Genomic DNA, 7130 nt, shown 5'->3' with positions numbered 1-7130 from the left:
GGTTCTGTAGGGAAAGATTGGCATGTAAAGATTTGGGGTTCATGAAGGGAGATAATGTTTACTGGATACCTACTATTGGGATGCAGTCCTTCATTAATATTTTCATATTGTTGTACTAGCTGAGCTTTCTGAACAAAGAACACCAACAAAGTGGGTATAAGGATGATTGAATGGCAAACATGCTTAGGAAATTAGAGATACAGTATTGCTTTGGAGAGACTGAAAGACTCATCTTCCCTAGAGCTGTTTGCCCTTTTTTCCTGGAGATTTTGCTTCCATTCTAGAGTAAAAAATAAGGGCAGTTTCTCTGCTCCCCACTTTCCTCTCTCTAATGGATGAGCAATATGCCAGAAGCCCTTATAGAAACAATAAGTCTTATAATTTTAGTGCAGTACCAAACTCTTACTATGTTATTCCTTAAGGCTTGGGTTCTGGAAAACTGGTACTAAAATGTTCTCTTGAGTAATAAAATGTCTTTTAATCCAAAGATCTTGTGTTTCCTGTCAGAACACAGAATACATATATGTACATATATACATGCACGGTCATAGCAAACCCAGAACTGTTTTAGTTTAATTCTCAAAAATGCCTCAATCTGTATGAACTATTGTTACCATTTTATAGATGAGTCAATGAAAGTTTAGAGAGCTAGCCGTTTGTACAAGGACAATCAGTAAATAGATGAGTAGGGTTTCAAATCCAGCTATTTAACACTAAAATTGGTGTTCTTGGCATACTAATTTTTGTTATTCTGCAGTAGACTTGTGGCACACAGCACCAGTCATTTGATTACTTTCCCCAAATGTGACAGAAAGGATTAGATTGTATGACCACTAGATCTATTCCAATTCTGTCATGGTAAGAGTCTATGCTTTCTCTCCTATCTTGTTTCCAGGTTCTCCCTGAAGATTCTCTCCTCTCATAACAGAAAACAGAAAGATATCCCCTGATCCTAGATAAGCAGAATCAATATAGTCAAAATGAACATACTTCCAAAAACTATTATACAGATTTAATGCGGTTTCAATCAAAATACTAATAACATTCCTTATAGAAGTAGCAATCCTCAAATTCATGTGAAACCAGAAAAGACTTAGATATGCAAAAGCAATTCTGAGCAACAAGGACAAGGCAGGAGACATCATGATCCTGGATTTCAGATTATACTACAAAACTACAGTGCTAAAAACACCATTGCATTGGAAAAAAACATACTTTTGGATCAGTTGAACAAAATAGAGTATTCCGAAACAACTCCACACACACTCAATTATCTTATCTTTGAAAAAGGGGCCATTCTTTTTGCTGGAAGAAAGCATCTTTAACAAATAGCTAGGAAAACTAGCTACTCACATGACAAGCACTGACCCTAGAACCATATCTCTTATCATGCATTAAACTAAAATCAAAACGGATCACAAATCTAAACATTAGTATAGAATTCATTAATATTCTAAAGACAAAATATGCATAACTCCTGACACATATGTAGGAAAAGACTTTTTAAACAGACAGTTGCACAAGAAAAAATACCAATATTCAACAAATGGGATCACATCAGAATAAAATTTTTCTACACAGTAAAGAAAACCACCAACAGATTGAAGAGGAAATCTACTGAATGGGAAAAATTTTGCCAGCTTAGACAAAGGGCTAGTAATATCTGGACTACATAAAGAACTCAAAAAAAATTAGGTCCTCCAAATTGAAATACCCAATAAAAATGGGCATCTGAAATGAATAGACACTGCAGATAAAATATGAATTACCAATAAGCACATGAAAAAATGTCTAGCATCACCAGCCATTCAAGAAATGCAAATTAAAGCAACACTGAGATTCCATCTTACTCTAGAAATAGCGGCTATCATCAAGAAATCAAGGAAGAACAAATGCTATTAAGACTGAACTAGGAAAAAGAACTCTTCTTCCTTGTTGGTGAAAGTGTAAACTCGTACAACCACTATGGAAATCAGAATGGAGAGTCCTCAAAAAGCTGAAAATATCAAGCCCATTTGACCCAGCTATTCCCTTTCTAGGTATCTTCTCAAAAGAGCTAAAGATATCACATCACAGTGATGTATTCATACCCATGTTTATAGCAGCACAATTTATAATAGTAAGCAGCCTATATGTCCATGAATAGATGAATGGACAAAGAAAATGTAGTATTTATACATAATAGAGTACTGTTCTGCCATAAAGAAAAAGTTGAGTCATTTGTAGGAAAATTGAGACCATAATGTTGAATGAGGTAAATCAGATGCATAAACTTAAATACCACATGGTTTCTCTTATATGAGAATTCAATATATAAGAAAAGTACAAAATGAAAGACAAATAATAGAAAAAGAGAGAGAGAAAAAACTATTATAATCTAGCATGATTAATACACATAAAAGCATGCCTTGATTTAATGTCACTGTCTTATGTGTTTTACGTGTTTTGGACCTATTAGTCTGGTTGTTGATCTACAGATATGATAATTAACATTATAATAACTTCTAAGATAAATAAATCTGATGCTGGCAAAAAAAGTAGAGTGGAGAGGAAGGGGAAAAATAACTGAGATGTATTATAAACATGTATAAGTTCCCCATAATGAGCTTAATCATTATGTATGGAAGCATGTACTATTACAAATTTTTTAAACAGATACTGTCCTCTCCTGCCAACTGTCCTACTGTAGTTTCCTGTATCTCAGATACATACCCTTGCCTTCAAGCCTTTGTTTTCCACTTGGAAGCTCTCTTTACTGATTTCCATTCTTCAAGGTTCTTTTTATGTATCAAGGGCAAGGTATCATTGAAAGAAGCTTAGTGATGGTTCTTTCCCAAACATACACTACCTGCAGTATTTATTTTTGCCACAGCGTATTGGACACCTATGACTACTACAGCTACTATTCTGTTTGTCTCACAAGATGACTTCAAAATATATCATCAATGTATAAACATTTAGCTCCATTGTATCTTATATTTGAAACAGAAATTTTATGTGTGTTTGTTCATGTATATTAAAGATTAATCACGCAATACATGTCATCAATAATTCTAAAAATCCTAATGTCTTATGTAAGCTTCATATTGCATAACATTGGTATATATGTTCTTTCAGCCATTATTTTGATATATTGAAGCCTCACTTTTGGCATATATTATACTATGTGCAAAGAAAATGGAATGAATGATACAGTACTGGCTTTCAAAACATTTACAGTCTAATAAGGAGGAAGGAAGGATAGACATTAACTGAATACTCACTGTGGTTGACAAGTTTCTAAGGTGACCTGCAACAATCCCTGCTTCTTTTGGGGATGCTTTACTTTTACTTTACTGATGCTTTACTTTAATAGTCTGGTGCTCTTCCTGCTTCTTCAGTAAGTCAGTTATCTAGACACACTCAGAACTGTGCTAACCCAATCTGGTATGTGTCTCTTACTCAAGTAGACACAAGCAATTAACTGTCACATGAAGAATTCTCACTAAACTCAAGTACTGTACTATACTTTAAAAAATAATACTGTTACTAATCATTATTAAAAATCAGGCATTTTTGTGTCTCTAAAATTTTTATTAAGTCTCATAACACACAATATGTCACTGAAACACAGAAATTAAGGTTAGTTCATAATTTGATATTTCATTTTTGAAACTATTCAGAATCCATAAAGAAAGATAAACTTGTAGAAGAAAGGATACAATTTAAAACCACAATGTTAAGATGTGTTATATAAGTGTACCAACTCCATGCAATTAATGTAAACATTTTGTACTGCAAACATACAGTAATAGTAATTTTTAAAATTTTTTTAAAAAGAGCTTTAGTGTTTTCAGGTACCAGAGTAACAATAGAGGGCAGAAGAGAGACACTGAACCAGCACCCGAGGCAGGAAGCCCGTTGGAATGGACACAGTTTTCCTATGTTCCTTCCGTTTTCTTACAATGGCTTCATATCCACATTCTTTGTAGAATTAGTCTTTTCCTACTCTGCAGTTTTTCTGTGGCTATACTCACAAGACCTGTTTTCTTACTTTTGTTGCATAGTTCCTGCCGGACTTATTTGATCCCTTCCCTGACATTTGTCACCCTGAAGCTGGAAATAGATTTTTCTTTTTTGTTCTTTGGGTTGTAAGTACGCAACTCAAATTTGTTAGTGTGGATTTAAGGGTCTTTCTGGGACTTTGACTTTGAGTGCTAAGAAATCTATCTAGGACTTCTGTAGTCTTGATTAAACAAATGAACAAACATGTCAGCTCTAAAGTATCTCAGATGAAGCTTATCTTCATATTGCTAGAGAAAAAGGCTTTAGGGAATGAGAACTCTTGTTTTGTGAGAAAAACTTTAGTGGATATCTGGCTGTGAAAACATAAATTTAAAATCATTTAAAAGCTTTTTTTTATTGTTATCACAGTCACAGTTTTATATAGATTTCAATAATTTGATTATTAAAGTGGAAGGTTTTCTCTATCCTTTGTTGCAAAAGTTGGGGTCCTAGATGCAATTAGACCCAGGAAGGGGTTGCAACTAATGGATCCTACAACCTGACCACAGACCAAGAGCTGGCCGATAGAGCAAACTCCTGGGAAGTTACTGAGCTAATATTCAGTTTCAGCTATGAAACTGTCTTAGTTTCATAGACTGCTGTTAACAAATTGCCACAAACTGGTGATTTGAATAACAGAAATAAGTTTTCTCTCAGTGTAAGAAGCCAGAGTCTGAATCACAGGTCTTTTCTGAGACTAGAGAGGGAAATCCACAGCTTGTCTCCTTAAAACACAAATCCAACCTTTTATTTTTTAAACCAACAATCAGAATCACAGCCATGGTACAAAGCAAGATTAGGGCAATGGAGATATAAAGCATACTTTGATCCACAGAAAACAATAGGATGCCCATAGGGATTGGGTCTTAAGTGGTTTTTTTATTATTTTATTACAACTATTAATGAATATTAATTATACAAATTGATGGGTTTCACTGTGAGATTTCTATATATGCACATATCATGTTTGATCATATTCACCCTCCCTAGTTACCTTCGCCTCACCCCTTTCCTTAAGCACCCTGAAGTTGAAAAAGATTTTTTACATTTAAAAAATTATAAGCCAAGCTTGTAATAGGTGGCACATGCCTGTAATCCCAACACTTCGAGAGGTTGAGGCAGGAGGATCACAAGTCCAAGCCCAGCCTTATCAACCTAGTGACTTGTGATGACCCTTCTCAAAAAATAAGGGGCTGGATATATATAGCTCAGTACAAAGGCCATAGGTTCAATCCTCAGTACCACAAAATAAATAAGCCAACAAATAAATAAATATGTGTAAGTTGTTCTTTATCCTTTAAGATAGAACCTAGAACTGCCTTTAGGGTAAACCCATTAGGAAGGCAATTTTTGGTGGGCAATTTTAACGAAGCAGATACAAAATACACTTGGTCCTGCACAAACCTGGAGATACCTGGTGCTGAATGAGAGCTAGACCGAGGGGCTCTGCTGGTAGGATGGGAGCTGGGGATCTGAGAGTCTCTTTCAGAACACCTTTGTAACTTTTTTCTGTTTAAAGCAGTGAGAAAAAGCCTCAGTGTTTTTGCATAGAGCATTTTCAAGAACAAATTAACGGCAGTAAATAGTAAATACTGGTAAAACCAAATCTCCTTCCCGCATCACTATCTGCACCACTACCATTCTAGCTCCACCCCACACGGGGTAGCGGGGAGGCTGTGTAATGGGCTCTGGGGACACTACAAAAGCTCAGAGCTTCTCCCTGTGGGAAAATACAGAAAAACGTGCGGCCAGATCCAGGAAGGGGAGAAGGGGCAGCTCCTCAGTTGGTTGGGAGAAGGGGAGGAATGTTCCCAGGGCCCTCTGAGGGCAGCGGGGGCCTCGGCATTGAAGGCATGGGAGTTGGGGAGGGGTGCACCCTGGGATTTGAGAGGTGACCTCCAGGAGGGTGGAGGGCACCCCAGGAGCTACAGGATGGACCCCAGGAGCCTGTGGGTAAATTCCAGGGGCTACGAGGTGTATTCCGGAGGCTTGGGGGTGAACTGCAAGAACAGATGGGTGCACTCCGGACACTGGATGTGGGGGCATGGACGGACTCCAGGTGCTGGAGGATGCACCCCTGGAGGTGGGGGTGGATCCCAGATATGGGATGGTTGGACCACTGGTGCGTGGAGGGAGGGACTCCTGGAGCTGGAGGGTGCAGGCCCGTGGGAAGCATGGGGGAGCAGAAGGCTCCCTGATGGGGGTCAAGGATTTTCACCAGGGGAGTGGCAGTCGCATCCCCCCAGGAGTCCCCACGAGGAGGCTAAGCTGTACTGAGGGCTGCTCCATCTTGGAACTGGAGGAAGAACTGCTTGGTTTCTTGGTTCCAGTGGGTCCAAAACTTACCTTCGGCCTTGTCGATCTCCCCGCTGGGCACCAGGAAGGTGATGGTCTTATAGGGTTCGGCAGCCATCAGTAGGTACTGCCAGCGTCGGTCCAGCAGTTCAATCCTCTGCTCTAGGGGACGTGAAGCGGTGGTGGAAGATGATGTGCTCGGCGATCGCATGGCAGCCAATCTGGAATAGGAGACTGCTGGCCCATCTCTGTGACCCTCTGTTTGGTCACTTTGTAGCTAGGGTGACCGATCTTCACAAACTTCTTCACCTCCACCTTGGCCTTCTGGGGCGCTGTCTGGGTAGGGGTCCCCTTGGCCTCCTTGGCACTCTCGGGTGATTGGTCTGGTGCTTCTTCCCCTGGGTGTGTGCCAGGAACCTCCACTCCTTGTGATGAAGTGTCAGGCAGAGCTTGCACTTGTAGGATCCCAGGTGGTTTTTCATGAAATATGGGTCCTTACTGATGTCAGTGGTCTCCAGCACCAGCTGCTGGAGGTGTTCCCTGCGGTCCAGGTTGCCCTTGTGGAGGAGGCCACACCCATACAGCCCTTTTTGCCCCTTGGCACTGTTGGAAGTCCATAGTGAAGGCCTAGACGCTTCACAGGGCAACCAAGGGAGAAACTAGGCCGGAGGCTGCACAGCCCAGAGACAGCCCTACCATTCTATTTTAAACTGTCATGTTTTCCAAGATCAGAGGTAGAAAACCTTTTAGAACTTTCAGTGATATAAATGGCCTGCTGCAGCATGCATGCC

The 7130-nt window shown here is 39.5% G+C and overlaps 1 pseudogene; it reads right to left on the bottom strand.

The window, feature by feature from the left end:
• Positions 1-6258: 6258 nt before the first annotated feature.
• LOC100729528 (splicing factor 3A subunit 2-like) lies at positions 6259-6919 on the bottom strand (annotated as a pseudogene).
• Between the last annotated feature and the right edge of the window lie 211 nt (positions 6920-7130).

Source organism: Cavia porcellus, unplaced genomic scaffold (genome assembly GCF_034190915.1).
Source record: "Cavia porcellus strain 051 isolate PalLab524CR breed Dunkin Hartley unplaced genomic scaffold, mCavPor4.1 scaffold_18, whole genome shotgun sequence".
Classification (NCBI taxonomy): domain Eukaryota; kingdom Metazoa; phylum Chordata; class Mammalia; order Rodentia; family Caviidae; genus Cavia; species Cavia porcellus.
Note: the sequence above shows the minus strand (reverse complement) of the source record. Positions and strands in the feature narration are given on the sequence as shown.